The following is a 26,206-nucleotide window of genomic DNA, read 5'->3' on the forward strand; positions in this document are numbered from 1 at the left end:
TGTGTATGAGAGACAGAGCGACCTCGAGTTGGTTTTTTTTAATTCTATGTGAAACTAGATAACAGCAGTGCAGGTTGGTGGGAAGCTGAGTAACTCAGTCAGGTCCTGCCATGAACACAAGTCCTCAGAAGTTTGGGGAGAGGTGTGTGCAAGGGTAGGAATCCCCCACATTTTGAGCTGGACGTCTCCCAAACACTGCAGGCACTCCGGGTCTTGCCTGCAGTCTCCAATGCAGATGTGGGCACGGACGGGCATGCGGTCCTTTCTCTGCCACCCCGGGAGCCCCAAAGCTCTATAGAAGGCGAAGACTTTGGAGGTGAAGATACAGCTGTTCCCAAGGGGGAAGATGCCGTTTTAAGACAATCCAAGGACTCAGTTTGGGGCACCTTTGGCTAAAAATGACTTGGAAAGGCAGATGTTAGGGATCTTTTAGTATTTTTGAGCTAAAAAAAAAAAAAATCTAGCATGAGCAAGGGGAAAAGAGCGAGAAGGAGCCATCTGGCCTGGTTGAGGGGAGAAAATGAAATTGCGTGGTTTTCATTTGCAGCAAAGCACACTGTGAGTTTTTCTGCAAATGTTAATAAAGACAGAAAGCAGTGGGACCACGGAGGCCACCTGCCCCCCGGCTGCTGCTGGAAGCTGCTCCATCTTGGAGCCCCTCCCTGGGTTTGTGTGGATTATCGCATTGGAAAAGGACAATTTTCAGCCATGTTGGGTCACCGAACTCAGCTGCATTAGGGAAAATCTCTTTCTTGGAGCCCAGGGATCAGCGTGAGAATGACTTCTCGCCGGCTCTTGGCTGAGTCCTTGTCTCTGAGCCGAGATCCCAGCCCGCAGCCAGCCTGGACGCTGTCTCCACTGTTTACTGCTTAGCGGGGAAGAAGTGAACCAGATGTGATTGGTTTGGGATGAATGAGGTTGCCATTGTGTTTCTGGCTTTTCCAGTAGTTCCTAATTGGCTGTGAGAGGTCCCCTGGAGAGAGTGAAAGAGCCCTGGATTAGCGATGGGGAGATGGCTCAGGTTCGCCTTGGGCAAGGCACTGGCCGTCTCTGGACTTGTTTACCACCCATAAAACCCGCAGCCAAAACCCCAAACAAACACAAATACCCCAGGGCAGAGATAAATCATCTTCATGGCAAGCTTCTTGGGTTGGCGTGGGAATCAGAATCAAAGCAGTTGAAGAATGGGGCCAGGCTTGGGTTTGGTCTCTTCTCTGTTTCTTACCCGTCCTGAATGTAAAAAGGCGGAGCCACTTAGGAAAGTAGCAAGCATTTCCAGAGGCCAACACTGAATAGCAGGAGCGGCAAATACATACATGTGTGCATGCTAAGTTGCTCCAGTCATGTCTGACTCTTTGCGAACATATGGACCATAGCCATTCTCCAGGCAAGAATCCCGAGTGGGTTGCCATGCCCTCATCCAAGGGATCTTCCTGACCTAGGTGTCTAACCCACATTTCCAAAGTCCCGGTACTGGGAGACAGGTTCTTTACCACTAGTGCCAACTGGGAAGTCCCAGTGGCAAATGCATTTAATCTCAAATGCCAACTCTGATCGATTAGTAGGGGCTGCTGAAAGGTAGATCAGGCTGGGTTACTTGGACTCAGCAGGAAGGAGGGCCAGGATCAATTATTAATGTCTGCTATGGCTGGAGGAAGGTGGAGTGCTGGCCCACAGGGTAGACTTAGGGAACCCTAGGGTGCTGGGTGGGCCCCCAGCTGGCACCAGTGGTAAAGAACCCGCCTGCCAATGCAGGAGACACAAGAGATGTGGGTTCAATGCCTGGGTCGGGAAGATCCCCTGGAGGAGGGCATGGCAACCCACTCCAGTATTCTTGCCTGGAGAATCCCATGGACAGAGGAGCCTGGAGGACTGCAGTCCATACAGTCACACAGAGTCGGGCGTGACTGCAGTGACTTAGCACCTCCAGGGTGCTGGAGACTAGCTGCTGGGAACCTCGGTTCTCTGCTGTCACTGGCTTCGTGTTCTATGGCCTCAGGCAGAGATTCTCAATTAAGATACATTCCAGAATAATCATGCCTGGGTGTCTGTGTTCTCTGGAAGTCTGATCGGTACTAGTGCAGTGCTGGGCATGTGTCATTTGAAGAGATCGCTCAAATGATTGCAATGTGTTGTGCAGGCCAAAAATTCTTCTGGGGTTTTCTATAAGATGTTACAGAAACACCCAAACAAAATTTTAGGCCAACCCAGTAATTTTATCCTCATAGAGAAATACTCACTGAAGGACAGCCTTTGACAGCTAACTGAGGTCTCAATCACTCATCAGTGTGGTGAAGGGGAATGTTAGAATCTTCCCTACTGTTGTCATATGAACTTGTGAGGCACTGCAGAAGATGGTTTGGCTGGTGGCTACATTGCATGAAGTGCGTAGGCCAAAGGTGCAACATGAACATGGTGGCCTGCAGGCCAGATCCTAGCTGGATCTGGCTATCTGCACCTACCTGGATCTGCACCTATCTGTTTAAGGTGCAGAATGTTTAAGACATAAAACTGACCCAACATTAAAATATTGGGTGTGTGTGCATGCTTAGTCGCTTCGGTTGTGTCTGACTCTGTGACCCAATGGACTGTAGCCCACCAGAAGCCTCTGTCCATGGGATTCTCCAGGCAAGAATACTGGAGTGCATTGCCATTTCCTTCTCCAGCGGATCTTCCCAACCTGGGGATTGAACCCATGTCTGTCTGCATCTCCTGCATTGCAGGTGGATTCTTTACCTACTGAGCCACCTAGGAAGCCCAGCTAAAGCATACATAGACCATGCATACATAGATGATATGACCCAACAATTCCACCCTTAAGTATACTTCCAATAGGGAAGTGTACATGTGCTCCTAAAAGGCATGTATAAGAATGTCCGTGGCCTCATTCTCCATGAGAGATGATAGATACCTGGAAACAACTCAATGTTCATTACTTCTAGAATGGATATGGAAGTACTACACAGCAGAGAACGAATGAACTCTTGCTGCTGATGGCAAGTTGGGGGGAAATCTCAGAAAACTGATATTGAGCAAAAGACCCCAGGGGTGAAAGCGAATACATAGAATGATTCTATTTATATAAAGTTCAAAGTCAGCAAAATGAAGCTATGGTGTTAAATCAAGTCACGATAGTGATTCTGTTTGGGCATAAGTCGGGAGAGCCTGGAAGAGGGCACCAGGGGCTTCTGGGCGCTGGTTTGTTCCTTTTTGTGCTCTGCTTGCTGGTTTTACGGGTGTGTCCAGTTTGGGACTATTCATGGAGCTGTGCATTTCAGACCCAGGTACTTTTCTGTTTATAGGTTATATTTCAATATATTGCATTGTTAACAAAACAGAAAACAGAATTCTAGCCAGTTGAGAAAGAGACATAGCATAGAACTCTAGGTTTCTGCTTTCTCAACAAAGGAGCCCCTTCCTGGCAAGAGTAGGCTAGGGGTGAGCAGGAGCTGCCCCCTTGGGGCAGGTTGTCTGTTTCAGGTTGTCTGCTGGGATTTGCCTTTGAAACGCTGCCCTCTGGGACTCCCAACCTCCTGCAGGGAGAAAGGCTTTGCGGGTGAGTGATGGGTGACGTAGAACAGGCGAAGTCTCCAGGTCAGGCTGGCTTCGGTCCTGACCATGTGGACACTTAGAATTTTGTAGATGTTGGGCGAGTTATTTAGTCTCTCTGAGCCTCAGTTAACCTGTTTGCAAAGCCATAAGAGTAACACCCACTTCAAAGGATTGTTCGGGGGTCGGGACAAGATTAGGATGAGAAAATGCGTGGTATGCCTCGTGGCTGGGTCTGCTTGGCAGAGGGACATTTGCCTGGTGCTGTCCCTTCATGCCTACTGGGAGCACGAGACTCTATGGTTACTGAGATGTGGCCACCTGGACCCGTGTCCCTTTGCTGAGCTTGACATGGGAGGTGGGAGACCTTCTTCTCTCTGGTCCAGTCCTGTGCACCAGGGCCTGGCTTGCATGGAAGGGCAGGGCCTGCCTCTGGCTGATCAGGGCCAGGCGCCCAGACAAAGTGACACCCACAGCTCCTAATAGCTAATACTGCCCATCACGGTGCCAGGCACTCCTGCAGAGGCAAGCATCTGTCTTGCCCTGCGGACAGCTGGGAACCTGCCATCTTCACTTCCTTCTTGCTCCTGGTGTCTGCTTCTCCTTCCTGCTTGCAGTGGCCAGAGCAGCCCTCCTTAAGGGGAGGGTCCTCAGGAACAGTGTGCATCTGTTCCTTGCTGACTGCATCTCTGCTGCTCACCAGGCTTCCTTATCCCAGGAATCACCTGGGCGAGGAGATGTAGGGACCAAGTGACTTCCCCTCTCCAAGCCTCAGTGGCCTGATCTGGAAAGTGGGTGTTGATCACACCTGCTCTTCAGGGCTGCTCAAGAATCCTAACTATGACTGTGAGTGTTACCGTCGCTGTTGACTGTTGGCCGTGAGAGAGCATCAGGTGGGCCATTGAGGGTGGACTTTGGGGTAAAGGATGTGGTTTGAAATGGGCTCTTTGTTTCAGAACAATCTGTTTTGATTTATTTGACTGTGGGAATTTGAAAACGGCCCAAATGCTCTTCCTCCCCTTGTTCGCTCTCTGCAACACTCGGATTTCCCCTCGCTCACCCGTTCACTCACTCCCCGCGCAGAGCCCTCTTGCTCACGCTCGTTCACACTTCCCTGCTCACAGTCAAAGTGCAGGGGGCAGGTCAGATGCCCCAGAGGCTTCTCCTTCTCCCTCAGAGGCTCATGCTCTCACAACTACTTACACTCGGGGGTATAAACGGTCATTTTCACACTCAGACTTCCCTCCTGACCCTTGCTCCCCCTCATCCCCTCCACCCCCCACCCCTCCAAGTGCCCGCAGAGCCTTGAGGTCAGGAGATCTGGTTCTCACTCAGTTTCTTTAACCCAAAGACTCCATGGCTGTGTGATGCAGGCAGAATCACTCAGCCTCTCTGGGCCTTGGTTCCCTCTCTCACAACAGAGGCAAAGCGACCAGTTTGCATTTAGAGGGATCATCACTTTCTTCTGCCGTGTCTCAGAGGCCCTGAGATAAAGTTCTTTCCACATCTTAATTTCCCTGACACTGCAGATGAGTGGATTCGATCTCTTTAGGCAGACTGTGCGCCAACCTGAAGTTGCTCTTTAGCCGTTTCCTGGTGCTGAGGACACATCATTTTATTTGGAGTCTAGAACTTAAAGCGAGGTCAGGAGAGACCAGAGAGTTCAAGATGGTGATTCATGCTTGAGTTTGGAGAGACACAACATCATAACGTCTCACTGGATCCCATTCCTCTTCCCCTTGGTGTCCCCAGGAGAGGTGACTCGGGAAACAGGGATGGTGGTCAGTTTGCCATTGCTGATGCGGGAAGGGGGTGGAAATCAGGAGAAAGATGCTATGTTTCCTGCACCAAGCCCAGCAGAAGGATCCACTTTATTTTGTGTCCCTGTCTCTGCCCCAGGTTATGGCAAATACATGGCATATACTGTCCCCTTGAATACTTGCATCAGCCCTACAGGTTATGTATGAAAATCATTCCCGTTTTAAGGATGGTGAGACAGGAGCCTGGAGGTCATAGCTGGGTCTGTGACAGGGCAGCGACCTACACTTGTGCTAAGCTTTGACCCCGAAAGCACGCTGTCCTGAGTGGCCCAGTGATGCCAACATGGAGGGGGAGAAATGGGATTTCAAGACGGGAGTCTGAAAATTAATCCTCCTCTAGTACAGGCTCATTATGAACCTTGGGTAAATCTCTTACCCTCTTTGGGCCTCAGTCACTCATTGTAAGGGCTTCCTAGGTGGCTCAGTGGGTAAAGAATCTGCCTGCAATGCAGAAGGCATGAGTTTGATCCCTGGGTCAGGAAGATCCCCTGGAGGTGGGCATGGAACCCACTCCAGTACTCTTGCCTGGAAAATCCCATGAACAGAGGAGCCTGGCGGGCTACAGTCCACAGGGTCACAAAGAGTCAGACGCGACTGAAGCCATTGAGCACACGTGCATGCACATTCATTGTAAAATGGAGAAGAGGATCAACTGATCCCTAAGTCCCTTTCCAGAGTGATATTTTGTGGCTGTGTGGGGCAGTATGTGCAGTGATTTCGGGCAGTGATTCAGAGATAGGGTGCTGGGGTTAAATCCTGCTACAGAGCTGTGTGGCCTTGGGGTAGGTTACTCAACTTCTCTGATGCACAGATTTTCCATCTGCAAAATGGAGAGAAGATCAATGCCTGTTGCATAAAGCTGCCATGAGGGCTGAGAGAGAGAGAGAGTACCTGGGACAGTGTAAGTGTTGCCATGTGAGCCAGCGCTTATTGGGCTTTTATGCTCTGTCTTGGCCGACACTTTCGCTAGGGGTGTGGACGTGCTGCCTGCCACAGAGAGCCCATCCCAGGGTCAGAGGCATTCTGTCCCCAAGTGCTATTACACACAGACCACCATGATGCCTTTGGATTAAAAAACATTTGCCCGTTAGATGACCTTCTAGTTTCTTAACCAAGGTACCATGTTTGGCATCCCAGATCCCGGATGCCAAATTGAAAAGGGTCTGGGATGACTTAGTCCAGTGGCATGCAAATTACCTGTGGTCACAGGCCTCAAAGAAAGTTCACCGTGGAGCCTTCAAAACAATTCAGAAAGGAGCTGCCCTGCTGAAGTAGGCATAGGCGGCTGGTCCCCCCCTCCCCTCTCCTTCTCCACGCCGGTATCTCCTGAGGAACCCCTGGGAAACCCATTCTGAGAATCACAGGCCATTAGGTGACAGTTAATGAAACTGAGATCCCGAAAGGGGCATGAACTCACCCAGGAATCAGAGGCTGACACATCTGCTAGAATAATTTTCATTAGCAGTATCATTTCCCATTTTTAGAAGAGGGCTCTCCTGTGTTTCTTTTGGCCATTGATCTTAATTAATCATCTAGAGATGAGTCTTTCAATATTGACACTTCCTTAGCGGCTGACATTTCTGAATTATTCTCTTCTGCCTTCCTCATAGGTAGAGGTGGATGGTTATTTATTGTTAAATCAAGGAAAATGGGGCTTTTACTTGGAATCTTTTGAAACAGTATTTACCCAAACAATCCTGCCCAACTCTGTAAACATATTTGACCAAAATAAATAATAAACAAATAAATTGTGAGCAGAATGAATCCACAGATAGGGTAGTTTGTAGGGGCTCTTGAGAGCCCTATTGAGATGAAGCATCTTCCCCCATTCCCCTTTTTGCAGCCCTCCACCTCAATTTGGTTTTCCAGATCACAAGGTATTCTTCCCTCAACACCTAATTTCCGCACAGATTTAACCAGCAGTGACCTGCCACATGAAGAGCTTTACTAAGAATCAATAGGCATGGGTCTCTGGTATGTGCTCCATGCCTGCTGCATATTAAACACCCCGGCAGTGACAGCAAGACTGATGCTGGCAAGACATCTGGGGCGTCATAGCACAGCAGGTCCCCTTTGCCCATTTTAAGGGCAAGGCGATGGCCCAGAGATGCTTGGTGGCTTGCCCAAGGTCACACAGCGATTTGGAGGCAGGAGCCCATGTCCTCCAGGATTCCAAGGCCATGTCCCTTTCCAACACGCTGAACCCCCTCTTTGCGGAAGCCAGGCTGCCCTTTGCTTTAAGATACAGGTAATAAACCAGTCTGTAATGCCTGTGTGGGCAAGGAGAGAGATGGAGTGTGCTATTAATTAGAGGCTGCCCTTTAGAGTTCCTGCATGGGCTTAGCTAGAAGAGATGCCATCAGAGCAGGGAGAGAGGGGTTCTGAGACAAGTACTGAGTCCTGACGGGAGGTTCCAGGAATGGAGAAGAGCCCAGCCTGCAAGTGTGGGAGAGACACATGTGAATCCAATTCAAGGCTGGCGAGGTGTGCGCTTGACTTCCCAGCACATGGTGCTCTGGGAGTGGGTGGGAACACGGTCTTCTCCAAGCCTGACCCTGGCAGCCCGGCAGATGTGTTTATTTCTTCCTTTTCCACTTGGGAGGCAGGCGTCTGGCAGGGTGGTTAGGCAGGCAAGCTGTGGGGGCCAGACTGCCTGGGGTTCAGATCCTGGCTCTTGCTGTTGAGATCCACGACCTGAGGCTAACTTCCATGTTCTCATCTGTAGAACGGGGAGACTAATAGTTTCAGCCTGGATGGTGTGATGGTGAGGCGTTAATGAGGTGGTCCACTTAGGTGCTTAGAGCCCCACCTGCCCTGACAGATGTGATGAGCAAGCAGTTTGTTTTAGCTGCTAGCCTGGGGGTCGTACATGGGTGTGTATTTCTCCGTTTAAAAAATAATGTTTATTGCTTCTTTTCTGATTGTAAAAATCACTCATACACAAACACCAGTTACCTAAAGATGCCCACTGGTAACATTTTGCTGTAGTTTCTTTCCACTTTTACCCTTGTGCATGGTGTTCGTGTGTGTGTGTGTGTGTGTGTGTGTGTGTGTAATTGAGCATGTACTGTCGAAGTATACTTTTCAAAAAATTATAAATCCTGAATCACATGTAAATCTAGAACAAACAAGGATCAAAGACTGATTTAACTTGTAAGTGAGGGAGCCAACAGGAGAAGCTCATGGGTAAAGCTGGTTCTCAGGAGAACTAGAGAGTCAGCAGTTATGCAGGCATGGGAGAAAGAATACTGGGAGAAGATAGCTGGATTGGATACACAAAGCTTAAGCCTCACCTTTGGGCTAGCTTTTCTACCAGACCAAAGAATTCACCTGTAACCTCCCATGAGTCAAACTTACATTTCTCTAGAATCCTCTAGATCAGCAGTTTCCACCCTTTTTGTCCCCAGGGACCTGTTTCACGGAAGGCAATTTTTCCGCAGACCCGGCTGCGGAGGGGAGGATGGTTTCAGGATGATTCAATCTCATTACATTTATTGTGCACTTTATTTCTGTTATTATTACATCAGCTCCACCTCCGATCATCAGGCATTAGATCCCGGAGGTTGCGGACCCCTGCCCTAGATAATCACTCCTTGGGTGAGTCTGCTTAACAGTGTTCCAACGTGATGTTGAAAGTTCAGTTATCATTTATCCCACCAGTGTCTATATATTCTTCCTGATCATAGGCTAGCTAACTGCACACTTCACCTTCTATGCTTAATATTCCCTCACGTTCATTTTTTTTTTTTTTTCAAAAGCAAGTTTTGAGGGAGGACCAGGAGTCCCCCAAGGGTGTGACTCGTCCTTCAGCCCAGCTTGACTGAGGTGCCCCACCTTGGGGTCCCAGGGCAACTGCATTGGCCTCCTGCTGCATTTTTCTTGTATTTGTCAATTTCCTTCTCTCGGTCTCCTCATCTAGACTGAGTTTTCTGAGATCAGAGATTTGTTGAGCCGAACCGTCTTCCTGACCCTTCTTTCCCAAGCACCTAATAGGTGACACATAGTAATTCTTCTGCCATGCTTGTTGAGTGAGCAAACAGGGATGTTAAGAGGCCTGGCCTTCGTCAGTTACGAAAGATGAACGGTGCTGTTCCAAACTAGCAGGGCTCCTCTCCAGGACTGGCTGCGTCCTTCTGTTGAGTCAGAGAAGCTCCCAACCCCCACTTAGTATCACAGCCTTCTCACCCCCACCCCCACCCCCTATGCCTGACTCTGCCATTTAATTGTGTTTGGAGGGCTCCACACACTCTGTCTAGATAATGCGGCTCTCTCTTCTCTGTAGTACTCTTGAGACTGAGCTGAGTTCCTAACTTTCTTTTTCCTAATCAAGGTCTTAAAGGGGTAAAAAGTTCTCGGCCACCTCCAGCTGTGGCGGGAGAGGGGTGATGGAAGGATTAATCTCTGAGTGATGAATTTTAAAGCCCTCTTGTTCCATGTGTTGGGAAAAACCCATCAAAATGCTAATAGATCTGCCGTCTCACCTCCTGCAGACCCTTTTCTGCATTGGAATATATTTACAGGGAAATATATTGAGCAGGGAAGAATTACAAGGAGTTGGGGTGCTTTTTTCCCTGATTCCACTGCAGCCCCGTGGGTTGTAAATGCTGAATTAATAGCCCCACGTTGCAGAGGAGAGCTGTGGTGGGCTATAGACTTGGCCCTTCAGTTATGAGTTCTCAGCTTTCGGCTTCCTGGCTAACGGCAGGGCATCTGGTTTGGAAACATCTCTATTACTGTCGTGTGGCTTTTTAATACTGATTCTCTCAGAGGCAGAATAGCCTCAGACAGGCGTTCCCGTAGGTGTAAAGCTGGCTGCTCAGCGGATCCCCGTTGAGTTCAGGGTCTGCAGCGTGTTGAGACTCATTTTGTGCCAAAGTCAGCTTCAGCACTGAGATGGTCTCAGCTCTTCTTGAACCCTATGCTGGGAAACGCTGGATTGTTCTTGAAGCCTTTGAAACCCCAGGCATCTTTGTCCAAACAGCCCAATGGCCTGAGAACTTCTCAGATGTATCCTCCGGAGACAGGATACTTATGGGGTTAGCCTAATGCACACTGGACTCTGGAGAAGTGACTCTAGAACTTTGGCTACAGACAGCATCATGAGTTCTAGTCCTTCCTCTGCCTGGTCCAGCTCTGTCACGGCAGACAAGTGACCTCTCTGAGCATCACTTCCTTCCTTTGTTAGTGACGAGGAGGATGCTGACCACTTTGTACAAGAGTACTGGGGCTCAGATCTTTCATTTCTCTGTGCTTCAGATGACACAGTGAAGCCAGGGCCGAGCAAGCCAGGCTCCATCTTCAGAGATAAGTCCCTTAAACCGTTAGGGCTCCTGGGTCCCTCTGGGCACTTGTCTGACAGGTCTGCGGGAGACCCGATCTCCTTGTGAGAATGAGTGAGCCTTGTTAGCAGATAGTCTTGTTGATTCTTTTCCCCTTTCTCTATGAACTAAACCAATGTTTGGGCTTCCCGGGTGGTGCTAATGGTAAAGAACCTGCCCGCCAGTGCAGGAGACATAAGACGTGTGGGTTCGATCCTTGGGTCGGGAAGATCCCCTGGAGGAGGGCATGGCAACCCACTCCAGTCTTCTTGCTTGGTGAATCCCCATGGACAAAGGAGCCTGGTGGGCTACAGTCCATGGGGTTGCAAAGAGTCAGACACAACTGAAGCGACTTAGCATGCTCGCAAACCAATGTTCAGTTACATAAAAACCCTGTGGCTCAGTTCACTTTCCCCATCTGTGACATGGGAAGAGTGTTAATTCTCTCCTTGCAGTGTGGGAGGAAGAGGAGTGAAGATCAGAAGTACAGTCAGCTCCAGGGGATGCATAGCCTTTGTCCCCCTGCCCCCTCGGGTACCAAAAAGTGCTTCCAGTTGGGAAAGAGGGGGAGCAGATGCAGGGCAATGCCCGCTGACAACAGGGCAGTCTCGCCAGTTCTCCTTCCTGTTCTGTCAAGCATCGTGGGGTGGCATCTGTCCCACAGATCCCGGTACTATGCAGAGGGCACTGGAGATCCTCACTGGCATGTGCAGAAAAACTCCAGACTTGATGGCAGGTGCCGAGAAGGGGAGGGGATCACTTATGACAGTTGCAGTGAGAATTAACAGCTTCACGTGTTAATTTGTGGGGAAGGGACATCTCTCTTCCACCCTCCCCAAGCCACCAAGAGCGAATGGGCTCAGACTGGGAGTCCCTCGCCAACCAGGCGGATCCTCCTGGGCCCCGGCTAGCAGTGCCAGCGCCCGCTGCTCTGTGCCCGATGGCAGGTGCGGCCCTCCCCTCCCCGAGCGAAGATAAATCATACCTCCCAGTCTTTCTGAGGATGTCACGGCTCCCACTTCAGCCCCATTGAGACCCTGAGACACAATTAACAGGCTCATTCAGGGACTCATCATGGGAACAGAGGGTGATGGGGCTGAGTGACAGGGCGGGAGGCCCTGGGAAGCACTCTTCCTCCCCCAGCGAGACAAGGGCAGGTGGAGAGACAAGGCAGAGGCGTGATGAGCTCAGGCGGCTTCATTAAGGGCTGCCCTGGGGATCTTTGAGATGCAGGACGCAGCAGGAACTCCTCCTGAACAAGCCTTGGCTTCTCTCCCTCTCCCCCACCCCCACGCCAACCCCCTGCGTTGCTAATTTAAAACAAAGCAAAACAAAGCCCCAGCTTTGCTTTGGAGCCATAAACTGCAGAGCTTTTATACATCAACAAGCGATGCATCCGGCTGGATGTGGCCCAGCCTGGATCCCGTGGCCTGGCATCAGTGTGGGGTGAGGGGGCCCAAGGCTGAGTTGGCTTCCAGGACACACCGAGGATGCTGTCCCTTCTTGGGGCTCAAGACCCAGAGTCCTTGTGATCACAGAACTCAGAAGGAAGGCTGGTCCGCCTAGGGTGGCTAGTAGATAGAGAGGGAGAAAAACAGAGAGAGAGAGAAAGAGAGAGAGATTTCTAGCAGGAGCTAGCCAGGAAAAGGCTCATCATTGAGCTGATCACCTTCTTCTGTCCCTCCTTTTCTTGATGTCTCTTCCAGGAAGACTTCTCAGCTCTCCACTCTCAAATCCTACCGACTTGGGACTCCAGGATATCAAGAGGCTCTCAGTCAGTCATCTTCAACATTATCTGGAAACTTAATCTGTAATCAGTCAGAAAGTCCATCTGTTGTGAATTAAGTGGTAGGCTGTATATACAGGGTGTAGATGCCATTTGTTCTGAGTGTAGGACCCCTGAGGGAGAGAGGGCAGGGTCTGAGGACTATTGTTGCAGGAAGGGGGACCCCTTCCAGGGCCCGAAACTGGGCTCTTGTCTAACACTCGGAAATGAATTGTCCGAGGAGACACATGCTGACAAAGCAAGAGATTTTATTGGGAAAGGGCACCCGGGTGGAGAGCAGGAGGGTGAGGGAACCCACGAGAACTGCTCTGCCGCGTGGCTCGCAGTCTTGGGTTTTATGGTGATGGGATTAGTTTCCGGGTGGTCTTTGGCCAATCATTCTAATTCAGAGTCTTTCCTGGTGGCGCACGCATCGCTCAGCCAAGATGGATGCTAGCAAGAGGGATTCTGGGAAGTGGACGGACAGGTAGTGTCTCCTCTCAATCTTTCCCAAACTCTTCCGATCTTTCCCGAACTCTTCCGGCTGGTGGTGGCCTATTAGTTCCGTATTCCTTATCAGGATCTCCTGCCATAAAACAACTCATGCAAATGGTTACTATGGTGCCTGGCCAGGGTGGGCGGTTTCAATCAGTGTGCTTCCCCTAACACTATGACTTGGAACCACTGATCATGGCCACTACCCTCTTTATAGAAAGTAGCAACAAGGTCTTCCATGTAATTTCTATGGCCTCCGAGGGCTTATTCTGTGCTGAGCACTGTGGGAATCACTTATAATCCCTTAGCTCATCTAATCTACAGCTCAGGCCACTGAGGTAGGACTGTGGTGGTCCAGAATTTGCACGTGACTAACGTGAGGTTTAATGGGATAAAGGCCCCCAAAGGTGGCAGGTGACCTAGTTGAGACTCATACCTAGGCCTGTGGGAGAGGAAAGCCTGGTCTCTTAACCATGGTGCTTACTGCCATTCGATGCTGAGGGCACTCCACCTACCATCCACCCTGAACATTGCAGAGAGGAAGTAGGCTCTAGTGGGGGATTTTCTCCCTTTGAGCCGACTCACAGGTAACCATCCAAATGGTTCTGCACTGTCCACTGAGCCTGACCTTTCAGCCATTTTGTTGTTGTTCAATTGCTAAGTTGTGTCCAACTCTTTGGGACCCCAAGGACTGCAGCACACCAGACTCCCTGTCCTTCATTATCTCCCAGAGTCTATTCAAACTCAAATCCATTGAGTTGGGGATGCCATCCAACCATTTCATCCTCTGTTGTCCCCTTCTCTTACTGCCTTCAATCTTTCCCAGCATCATGGTCTTTTCCAATGAGTCAACTCTTTGCATCACATGGCCAAAGTATTGGAACTTCAGCTTCAGCATCAGTCCTTCCAGTGAATATTTAGGGTTGATCTCCTTTAGGATTAGACTTCCCTAGGGTCTCAGATGGTAAAGTGCCTGCCTACAATGTGGGAGACTCGGGTTCAATCCCTGGGTTGGGAAGATCTCCTGGAGAAGGAAATGGTAACCCACTCCAGTATTCTTGCCTGGAAAATCCCATGGACAGAGAAGCCTAGTAAGCTACAGTCCACGGGGTCCCAAAGAGTTGGACACGAATGAGCGACTTCACTTTCACTTTCACTTTCCTTTAGGATTGACTGATTTGATCTCCTTGTTGTCCAAGGGACTCTCAAGAGTCTTCTCCAGCATCACAGTTTGAAAGCATTAATTCTTTGGCATTCAGCCTTCTTTATGATCCAACTCTCACATCTGTACATGACCACTGGAAAAAACATAGCCTCTTGGGGTCCACAGGAAATTACACAAATAGTTGAGTCTTTCATTCCTTCTCTTATCTCCATTAACCAAGTTGTTCTGCCTTCCTACTTTTCATATAAAACCCGTTCTTTTATAGATACATTCACTTCCATCTGTCCTCCTATTCATTTCTCCATTTACGTGTCCATCTATCCATCATCCACCCATCCATGTGTATCATCTGTCATCCATTTCTGTTTCCATGCATCCATGCATGCTTGCATTCATTTATCTGTACATTTCTACATGCATGTATCCATCGTTTGTCTTTCTATATCTTTAGTTATTCATCCATCCCTGCAACCAACTACAATCTAGTTCCTTTTTCTCTTCTACCATTCAGTTCTTGTGTAGATCCACTCTCTATCCATCCATTTATTTGTCTATCATAGCAACTATCCATTCATCCAACTATTATGTGCTGAGTCAGGAATTGAGACCACAGAGCGGATAAGACATCACCCATATCCTTCAGTCTGATGGATGAGAAAAATCACATGAAGAAAAAAACAGACTGTGCTCAGATGCTGACTTTACTACCTGTACACACAAATTGTTATAAGAGCCCAGAGAACAGTGATTAATCATACCTGTGTAAGTCTGGGAAGGTTTCTCAGAGCAGTTATTGAAGAAGGGTTCTGCAGGTTCACTAGGAGTTTGCCCAGTGATTTGGGGAGTGTGGGGTTGGGGCTGAAGTTCAGGATTAGGAAAGGCAGAACGGACTTCCAGGTGGAATGAAAAACAGCCAAATCCGACTGAGTGTGGTGGTGTGGCATGAGTGTCCAGGTCAGTTCAGTTTGACTATAGGGTCTGTGCATATTTAGAGGACCTGAAGATGGGCCTGGGAAGGCAGCCAGGGGTCAGATGATAAAAGGTCCTGTGGGGGAGGCCAAGAAACCCACTGAAGCAGGAGAGAAAGACATGGGCTCAGCCTGGCAGCAAAGGAGAGGGCATGTTGGAAGGAACAGAGGCAGCAGGCTGGTAGACGAGAGGGAGCCTATTTGCAGTAAGCAGATAGGTGACCTCGGGCTGTGCCCAGGCAGGGACCAGCAGGGGCAGTGAGGATAGAGAAACAGGGATGACCGGGGAGACATGGGATGGGAGAGAAACAATGACCGGGAGAAGAGGGAAGTCTTTGATCTGGGTGTCCTGTTCCACGGGTACTCTCCTTTTGAAAAGCCAGTAGGCGGCTGTATACTCCTAGTGTGTACACCATTGTGTGTATGTGTGTGTGTGTATACTATTTCAACTTTAATATAGAGTGGAAAATATCAGGGTAGATATTTAAGTCTCTCATCTTGGTCTTATCCAGGATACTGAAGTGGCTATCAGATTTTTTTCCTATACATTTATTTTAAAATGCAGAGTTGCTTTGCTTGGAAGAAAGGAGAAAGAAGATCTAAGTTTTGAACCAGACCTTGCAAAATGGGAGCACCTGGCTAACATCATCACTAACTAGCATTGACTAAGCTCTTACTGTGTATTTTATGGATTCCAAGGCACCCTTCTTTATATCTTTTGCTTCTGTTAGGTCCATATAATTTCTGTCCTTTATTGTGTCCATCTTTGCATGAAATGTTCCCTTGGTATCTCTAATTTTCTTGAAGAGATCTCTAGTCTTTCCCATTCTATTGTTTCCCTCTATTTCTTTGCACTGATCACTGAGGAAGGCTCTCTTATCTCTCCTTGCTATTCTTTGGAACTTTGCATTCAAATGAGTGTATCTTTCCTTTTCTCCTTTGCCTTTTACTTGTATTCTTTTCATAGCTGTTTGTAAGGCCTCCTCAGACAACCATTTTGCCTTTTTGTATTTCTTTTTCTTGGGGATGGTCTTGATCACTGCCTGCTGTACAATGTCACGAGCCTCCGTCCATAGTTCTTCAAGAACTGTATCAGATCTAATCCCTTAGATCTGAAGGGAATCTATTTCTCACTTCCACTGTATAATCTAAGGGATTTGATTTAAATCATACCGGAATGGTCTAGTGGTTTTCCCTACTTTCTTCAATTTAAGTCTGAATTTGGCAATAAGGAGTTCATGATCTGAGCCACAGTCAGCTCCTGGTCTTGTTTTTGCTGACTATATAGAGCTTCTCCATCTTTGGTTGCAAATAATATAATCAATCTGATTTCGGTATTGACCATCTGGTGATGTCCATGTGTAGAGTCTTCTCTTGTGTTGTTGGAAGAGGGTGTTTGCTATGACCAGTGCATTCTCTTGGCAAAACTCTATTAACCTTTGCCCTCCTTCGTTTTGTACTCTAAGGACAAATTTGCCTGTTACTCCAGGTATCTCTTGACTTCCTACTTTTGCATTCCAGACCCTTATAATGAAAAGGACATCTTTTTTGGGTGTTAGTTCTAGAAGGTCTTGTAAGTCTTCATAGAACCGTTCAGCTTCTTCAGTGTTATCGGTTGGGGCATAGACTTGGATTATTGTGATACTGAATGATTTGCCTTGAAAACAGAGATTATTCTGTTGTTTTTGAGATTGCACCCAAGTACTGCATTTTGGACTCTTTTGTTGACTATGATGGCTACTCCATTTCTTCTAAGGGATTCTTGCCCATAGTAACTCTTAAAGAGATGGGAATACCAGACCACCTGACCTGCCTCCTGAGAAATCTGTATGCAGGTCAAGAAGCAACAGTTAGAACTGGACATGGAACAGCAGACTGGTTCCAAATTGGGAAGGAAGTATGTCAAGGTTGTAAATTGTCACCCTGCTTATTTAACTTATATGCAGAGTACATCATGCGAAATGCCAGGCTAGATGAAGCACAAGTTGGAACCAAGATTGCTGGTAGAAATATCAATAACCTCAGATATGCAGATGATACCACCCTTATGGCAGAAAGCGAAGAACTAAAGAGCCTCTTGATGAAAGTGAAAGAGGAGAGTGAAAAAGTTGGCTGAAAACTCAATATTCAGAAAACTAAGACCATGGCATTTGGTCCCATCACTTCAGGGCAAATAGATGGGGAAACAGTGGAAACAGTGACAGACTTTATTTTTATGGACTCCAAAATCACTGCAGATGGTGACTGCAGCCTTGAAATTAAAAGACGCTTGCTCCTTGAAAGGAAAGCTATGACCAACATAGACAGCATATTAAAAAGCAGAGACATTACATTGATGACAAAGGTCCGTCTAGTCAAGGCTATGGTTTTTCCAGTGGTCATATATGGATGTGAGAGTTGGACTGTAAAGAAAGCTGAGCGCCGAAGAATTGATGCTTTTGAACTGTGGTGTTGGAGAAGACTCTTGAGAGTCCCTTGGACTGCAAGGAGATCCAACCAAGTCTGTCCTAAAGGAAATCAGTCCTGAATATTCATTGGAAAGACTGATGCTGAAGCTGAAAATTCAATGCTTTGGCCACCTGAGGGGAAGAACAGACTCCTTGGAAAAGACTCTGATGCTGGGAAAGATTGAAGGCAGGAGGAGAAAGGGACGACAGATGGTTGGATGGCATCACCAACTCAATGGACATGAGTTTGAGCAAGCTCTGGGAGTTGTTGATGGACAGGGAAGCCTGGCGTGCGGCAGTCCATGGGGTTGCAAAGAGTTGGACACAACTGAGTGACTGAACTGAACTGAAGGCACCCTTGTTAAAAAAATATTTAAAGGTCTCTGAAATGGGGGTGCATCATACAAAAAGTGATGTCATAATCAAATAGCTTAACAGGCACTGTTTTCTCTTTTTCGGAAACCCATAAAATAATGGTGCAATTATAACCCATGGAGTCTTACATTCAAGAAACAGGGTATCATGTGCCAGGCTCTTAGCTGAGTCCTGTGTGTACATTCATCATGTCATCCTCACATGGTATGAGTCATCGGCTGTTGTTAACCCTGTTTCCCAGATGAGGAGCTGAGGCGTGGAGCAGGAAGTTCATTTGCTCAAGGTCACAGAGCTAGTCAGGGGTGGGCTCAGGATTCTATAGTTTGTTGTGATCCACATAGTCAAAGGCTTTAGCGTAGTCAGTGATGCTGCAGCTGAAGCTCCAATAATTTAGCCACCTGATGTGAAGAACTAACTCATTGGAAAAGACCCTGATGCTGGGAAAGATAGAAGGCAGGAGGAGAAAGGGGCGACAGAGGACAAGATGGCTGGATGGCATCACTGACTCAATGGACATGAATTTGAGCAAGCTTTGGGAGATGGTGAAGGACAGGCAAGCCTGGTGTGCTGCAGTCCCTGGGGCTGCAAAGAGCAACTGAGCGACTGAACAACAACAGGATTCCAACCTGTTTCACTTTAAACCTGCAGGTGGAGGGGGTGAGTGGGGAATTTTTGGATAAAAGCAAGAGCAAATCCACGGCAAGAGACACAACCACAGCCGCCATCACCCTGCCGGCCACCTTTCGATGCTGCCTCTTGTCACCAGCCCCCCCACCCCCAGCCCCCACATTGCCATCTTGGCCCTAAACCCTAGGATTCTTTTCCCCTCCTCGAGGGCTCTGGGTCTAACATCTGTAGTGACTTCCCTCCCCCACGGAGAGGAGAGGGCTGGGAGGAGATCTCAGGGGAGAGGGGAAGACATTCCGAGCCCAGCTGGTTTCCCTCACACAATGCAGATTTGCTTAAATGGGAATTAGGATTAGTGCCGGATTTCACCTCTCCTGGCAGGCTGGTAATAAACTAATCTCCTCTTAGGCTGCAGGAAGACAGAATTCCAACGAAGACTGAAGACAGCTTCGGGGCTCGGAAGTGCAAAACCTGAAAAGTAATTTTGTTGTTGATGGGCCTTGCTCGCACCTCTTGACACGCAGCCCGCGGCTCCTTCCCAGCGTGGCTGCAGCCTTTAATTTTGTTAATGTGTGACATTCACCCAGGCTGCGTGGCTGATGGGCACACTTGACATTAATATGTGTTCCTCGCGGTCCCTAGAGCTCATAAAAGCTCATTATCAGTTCTGAGCCTGTAAATGTAGTTCCCGGGCTCAGGTGGATGAGGAACACGGAGATGCTCCAGGGAAGTGAAACAGTGGACAGCTACATAAGCCAAGAAATAAACTCCTTCCTCATCCAGGGAACACGACCTGCCAGGCCAGTGGGAGGTGAGCAGAAAAGCAACTCTCCAGGCCAAACTCTGAGTTCAAATTTGCATTCAAGCAAAGGGGCTGCTGCCTTGCTATTTGAGAGGAGTTAATCCAGTATTTTGGGGCTTTCCTGGTGCCTCAGCACTAAAGAATCCGCCTGCCAATTCAGGAGACTTGGGTTTGATCCCTGGGTTGGGAAGATCCCCTGAAGAAGGAAATGGCCCCACTCCAGTACCCTTGCCTGGGAAATCCCATGGACAGAGGAGCCTGGCAGGCTACAGTCCATGGAGTCGCAAAAGAGTCAGACACGACTAACTGACTAAATGACAACAACAACAATAGGGAGAAGGCAGTTTGTCAAATATGATGTTTGCAGAGCCTCTGTCTGGCCGTCCAACTTCGAGGCATCCAGGTTTTGGAAGTGCTTGAAAACGTCCACGCAGAGATGAGTGTACCAAGGGGGCCATGGCCACAAGTTGGTCACAGCCAGAAATGGAAACACACACATGTGCATGGTGGGCGAGGTGAGGGCCTGTGGTCCACACCTGCCATGGATACTGTGCAGCTGTGAAGAAGACTCCAGAAGATGGCTGTGTGCTCACTTGCAGGGGTAGACATGGTCTCACGGAGAGCTGGGGTTGTATAACACGTGTAAGATCCCATGGTATAAAAGGTTGCACTGTCTGCATGGGGGCCCCCATGGGTACATGCTACTACACACATGTACACAAATATGGCGCTAGCGGTAAAGAACCTGCCTGCCAGTGCAGGAGACATAAGAGACGAAGGTTTGATCCCTGGGTGGGGAAGGTCCCCGGGATGAGGGTATGGCAACCTACTCCAATATTCTTGCCTGGAGAATCCCGTGGACAGAGGAGCCTGGTGGGCTACGGTCCATGGGATCACAAAGAGTCAGACATGACTGAAACGACTTAGCGTGCACGCACACACATATGTGATTACTTGGACTATAGCCTGGAAGGTCATATTACAGAGATTGCACAGTGAGTCTATCTGCTAAACAGGATAAATGAGTATGGAAAAACTTGCACTTTTGTAGTTAAAAATGAAAACTATATACATATACATCCATATCCATATTCATATGTGTGTGGATGTATATGGAGACGGATATGGCTGTAGGTGTATCTGTACATGTACATGTATCATGAATTCCTCTGACTGTAGCTTTAGTCTGGCCTACTGGACTGACACCATCTGGGTGGATGTTTGAGGCAGAGATAGCCAAATAAAATGAGGTCATGTCCTCTGGCCAAGCCTTGTTCCCCATCAGTTAGCAGGGAGCTCTGATAATTTCTTTTAGGCATCGGGTGCACTGGCGCTGGGATAAACAGGGCAAGACCTTGAACTCATTGCTCTCCTTGAACTAGGCCTCCCCAACATGGAGAGGGCAGTTTCAAAGTCTTGACTTCCCTGAGTGTCGTCCCGGGTCTGTCCCTTTTCAGCAGTATGGCGGTGTGGGCAAGTTAACGCCTCGGAATTCATCGTGGTCCTCATTCCTAACGGGGCCATGCTTTCTCATGAGATTGTTGAGGGTGTTGGGATCACTGTCATTATTATCTGAGGCAACATGAAATTTAATCGGGGCTTCTGTGCGGCCGGGTCATTGGAAGGCAGGGATGGGGGCCCCCGGCCCTCCCTGTTTCTGCTCAGCTGTGTCTTTTGCTCAGCTGGGCATGTGAACAAGCTGGTCCCCTGGAACCGGCCTAAGCCTTGGCTGACAGGTATGCAGCCTGGACGTGGTGAATTTGATCCTTCTCCCGTGACCTGCGAACTCTTCGTCAAACTGACAGAGAGGAGGTGGGGGGTTGAGGGGAGAGGCTGGACTTCTGGGTCCTGGGCTCTGGAGCTGAGTTGTTTTTCTCATCAGCAGTGTTCTCCACTTACTATTTATCTGTGCCTGAATACCAGATCTTGAAAGTGTGGCTCTGCCCCAGAGCCTGCATTCATTAAGCAGTGATTAATTCTCTTTCGCATTTTCAAAATGACTCAGAGAGCCTTTCCTTTGCCCGAGGAAAGTGGAGTCCCCACACCGAGTTGATAATATTCTAGGTAGAAGCAAAGAGATGCAGTGTGGTGCTGCGATCAGCCCACTCCACGTCATCACAGGGCCGTTGTACAGGCTCCTGGGGTTATTTTGGAAGACTGAAAATACACCCCGGGCCCTAGGCTCTGGGGACACCATCCTGGGACCCTTGGTGGGGCTGGGTGCTTGCTTCTGTCTTTCTGGGCCCTGTCTGGCTTCTGTATCACCTCCCGCAGAGATGGGAGGTGGGAGTGGGTGAACATCTAGGTGATGCGGCCCCCAGAAGCCGCATGCCCCCCATCCCTTGCCTTATTTATTTATTTTTGGCGGTGCTGGTTGCTGCATGGGCGTTTCTCCAGTTGGGGCGAGTGGAGGCCACTGTCTAACTGTGGTGTGCAGGCTTCTCATTGCGGTGGCTTGTCTGGTGGTAGACCACCAGCTCTAGGGCACATGGGCTTCAGTAGTTGTGGCGTGTGGGCTCCGTAGTCGTGATGCATGAGATCTTTCCAGATCAGGGATCGAACCCCTGTCTCCTGCTTTGGCAGGCGGATTCTTTACCCCTGAGCCACCAGGGAAGGCCCCCTTAGCCTTTTAAAATGTATTTCTCTCTGTCCTCCTTCTAGAGTTTATCCAGAAGCCACCATCAGAAAGAGACCTTAGGAGAATCTTGACACCCCAGACGGGAGGAGACACCAGTTGAAAAAGGTAAGGTTGGCGCCCTGGAGGCGCGGATCTCAACTTATTCAAATAAGAGGGTCGAATCTTCTTCTCTCCTCTCCCTGCTCCCAGGCCCTCTGTGGCTGAGTGAGAAAGCTCTCAGCTCATGCTGGAGGCTGCAGGGCAGGCGAAGGGCGGCTTTTCTCTTGTCCTCACCCCCAGATGTTTGCTCTGTGACGGGAGCAAAGGTGAGAGGAGAGGGATGAGGAGGAGGCTGACGCTGAAGGGGGGAATCTCACCAGACTGGGTGCTGCCCCACTGATGGGGTGGAAGGTCAGGGTTGGTCCTGAGACAACCCAGGAGGTGAGGGTTGAAGGGCTGGAGGAAGTGAGCCCTCCGGGGGAAAGCAGAGTTCCTGGAGGCTCACAGAGGGTCCCAGCTCTGTCAAGGACCCCTCCCTACCTCCCCTCCCCCCCACACCCCCCCACCCCTTCCCTCCCCCACCCCTCCCCCACACCCACCATAATCTTGGGGTTCCTAGGGTGATTTCCACCCCTACCTCTCCCCTCATGCACTCCCCCATTCCAAGACTCTTTTTGGATAAAGTTTAAATCCACAAGTACTAAGATCAGTTATCACATTCCACGATGGAACTGGGAATGCTTTGGTCTGCTTCTTGGGTTCTGGAAGCTTCTTGGGCTGCTCACAATCCCAGGCCTGGTGATAGGCCGGGTCGCCTCATTTTTTTCCCCGAAGGTTCCTGAATGAGGAGCCAGGATGTTTGGCTTCTGGCGCTCAGTCTGTGCCTTATTTTCTCATCTGTAAAATGGGGCAGCAGTGACTTGAATCTCTGTTCCAACCACACGTGCCCGGCTGTGGTCTCAAGACCAGGGCTGAGCTAGAGGAAGGGACGGGTGGTGGTATCAGGCTGGGGGGAACAGCAGGGAGGCAGAGGTTTGGTCAAGTCTGTAGAGAGGAGAGGGGATTAGAAAGCTCTGAGAGATCTGATTGCCTGTTTTGAGTAAAGGATGACGCAGACCCCCAGGGGAAAGATCACAGGTGCAGACCACAGAGGTGTGGGTGGAACTGTGTTTGAGCCCCAGCTAATCAGAAGAGTCAGATTTACTAACCTTGATTGAAGTTTCTCCATGCCAAGTGCATGGTTAAGTTGCAGTTTCTGTACCAACAGCCCTCCTGTCATCTCCGTCTTAGGGAAGAGAAAACCAGGTCTCAGAGAAGTTAAGTGACTCACTCAAGGTCACTCAGCAGTGTGTGGCTGAATTTGAAGCACCTCCCTGAACTACCCAACCATTCTTGTGCACTTTGCTTACCGGTTCTATGACTTGAATCTTAAGGTTAAAAAATTCCTTGAAACCAAATCACATCTCTGAACTTCATTTCTTAAAAAAGACACGAAATTGTCTTTTTAACAATTTTTTTTTAAAAGTTTGGGCTCTTGTTAAAATCTCTGCGGGTCTTGGTTTTCTGGCGCCCGTGGTTGGGACGCACTTGGTCACTTTCTGAGTCACTAATCTGGCGTTCCACCAGTCTCCAAGCTCATCCTGTCAACGGTGGAGTATGCATCCTGGCTGACTGGGGTTATTTTAGGTTGAAATCCGAGGCAGGGTGGCCAGGTCCTAGCAGCAGATAAAGCAGGACCAGGTCAAGGGCCACCCAAGTGGACAATGCAGAGGAGCAGTGAGGCCAGGAATCGGGGATAGGGGGGCTTCTCTGGAGCCCTCATAGCATCTGTCTTGCAGCTCCCCGGGCTCCACCAGCCACCTCGGTCATAATCTTCAATGTAAACCTCCTGGCAGCGATTGCCCTGATCCCTGCAGGAAGCAATCACCTTATCAGAGCCTGGATTCCTGCCTGATTTTCTTAATCAGGGGAAGGCGCTGAAGTGAGTCAGAAATAGCTTAACTTCCTCAGGATCTTTCTGTAAGGGATGTTTCTCCATCAGGGGAAGCCTTGGGCCTTGGGTGAGAGGAAAGAGTCTCTTGAAGTACAGAAAGAAAAACAGTGAGGGGGCCATTGATCTTGGTTTACCATCAGCAAGGCTGCTGAGACAGCAGTGATCTCGCCTGGCTCTGTTGTTAATCAGAAAACAGAAATGTTATAGTCACAGGGAGCACGTAAAGGTGACCACCAGCTATGGGCAGACAGGCGTGCACCATTGTGGGAAATGTTTGCTGGCGTCTCATAGCCAAACTGATGGAGGTTGAGTCCCAGCTCTGCCCTTCAGTAGCCGTTTGACTCCAGATGAGTGCTTTGATCACCCAGAGTGATCTCAGTTTTCCTATCCATTAAGTGGGCAAATAGTATGCACCCCCACTGAGTGGTTGTAAGGGCCAGGAAATCGCCAGCGCGATGCTCCTGTTTGCTTTGAACGAGGGTCGCTCCCTGGAATGATGTGGGTGGCCTTCCGAGGTGACCTCTGTGAAGAGGCTTGGGCTCTTGACATGAGAAAGCTGGGTGTTTGTGAGCACAGTGGGGTCACCCTGGAGACACATACCTCTTTCTGTATGTGATCTAAAAATGGCCCGAGAGGAAGCGCCTGGGTTGTGTCAGCTCTCTGTTCTGACACTCCTGGGGCGTGAGGCCATGTAGGGTGTGAACAGTTCTTCCTAAGCCTTAATTCCATGGTTTACATTTGACTCCCAGTGATCTTTCCTGGGCCCTCTCTGGAGGTAATCACGGATCCCCCACATCCCGGGAGGCAGGGATTAGTAAGCTCTTTTTAAGGACAATTGGAATTCTGAAAAGTGGTAAATTATGCTAGGGTTCACCTCTAAAAAGCAGCAAGGTTAGGACCCAAACCCAGGGTTCCTGCCCTAAAGACAGCGTGTTTGCCATAGCACCCCACAGCACCCACAGTCCCCTCAAAGGCAGCCCTCCACATTTCCGGAGGCACCTAGTGTGTGTCCTCATAGACTCCATATAGCACTGCAGTGGTTCCCCGTTGTGTCCACAGAGGCACCTAAAGCATTCATGAAGCACCCCCAGGCCTCACATCATCACCCCATGGCGTTCATGGTGGTCCCCATGTGGCTAAAGAGCACCCCCCCTGCCTGCAGTGACGCACCACGGCAGGCACCCACATTGGCACTGCTCCTGTGTTCTCCACCCAGCCTTGCATGGAGTGTGGAGCTCAAGAAGAATGGGGAGTCCCTTGATGTGTTTATCTGCCCAGCCAGCCCTTTACAGAAAGCTGAGAAAATGAATGAAGGCAGCTTCCTGGAAGCCTCCAGATCATCTTCCTGCTGGGATCTCACAGCAGGAAGCAAGTGGCTGGTGGGGGTGGGTGGTGGTGAAGAAGGCCTGGCTGCCACTGCAGTAGAGCCTCTACCCACTTATCTATTTTCCCTTTTGTCGCTTGCACTTTTGGTGTCATATCTAAGACTCTGTTGCCAAATCCAAACTAATAAAGATTCACCTCAGTGTTTTCTTCTGAGTTTTAAGACCTTAGCTCTTATATATAGGCCATTGATTCATTTTGAGTTAATTTTTGTATTTGGTTTGAGATAGGAGTCCAACTTCATTCTTTGGCACATGAATATCCTTGGACAAGCATTGAAGAGACTGTTTTTCTCCATTGCATAGTCTTGGCACCCTTGTTGAAAATTCATTGGCCATAGGTGTATAGGTTTGTTTCTGGAATCTCAGTTCTCTTCCACTGGTCTATTTGTTGTTGTTGTTTGGCCGATGTCTTGTCCAACTCTTTGTGACCCCGTGGACTGCAGCACACCAGACTTCCCTGACCTTCACTATCTCCTGGAATTTGCTCAAACTCATGTCCATTGAGTCAGTGATGCCATCCAACCATCTCATCCTTCGTCACCCCCTTTTCCTCCTTCCCTCTATCTTTCCTAGCATCAGAGTCTTTTCCAGTGAGTCAGCTCTTCACATCAGATGGCCAAATTTTTGGAGCATCAACTTCAGCATCAGTCCTTCCAACGAATATTCAGAGTTTATTTCCTTTAGGATTGACTCGTTTGTTCTCCTTGCTGTCCTCTGGCCTATATGTCTATCCTTATGCTGTTACCATGCTGTTTTGATTACTGTAGCTTTATGTATAATTTTTTTGGAGGAGTATTAGAGCTCCCCAGGTGATTCCAATGTACAGCCACCATTGCTCACTACTGGTGTTTAGAGGAAGATGAAGCACAGTCAGGGAGGC

The 26,206-nt window shown here is 49.1% G+C and overlaps 1 protein-coding gene across 1 annotated transcript in view; it reads left to right on the forward strand.

Annotated features, from left to right (window-relative positions):
• TSPAN18 (tetraspanin 18) overlaps window positions 1–26,206 on the forward strand; it is a 199,406-nt gene that overhangs the window by 17,273 nt on the left and 155,927 nt on the right. Inside the window, exon 2 of the mRNA XM_043482776.1 lies at window positions 21,993–22,074. The gene's annotated coding sequence lies outside the window, so the exon portion shown is untranslated. The remainder of the gene's footprint in view (window positions 1–21,992; window positions 22,075–26,206) is intronic.

Source organism: Cervus canadensis, chromosome 11, assembly GCF_019320065.1.
Source record: "Cervus canadensis isolate Bull #8, Minnesota chromosome 11, ASM1932006v1, whole genome shotgun sequence".
NCBI classification, from domain to species: domain Eukaryota; kingdom Metazoa; phylum Chordata; class Mammalia; order Artiodactyla; family Cervidae; genus Cervus; species Cervus canadensis.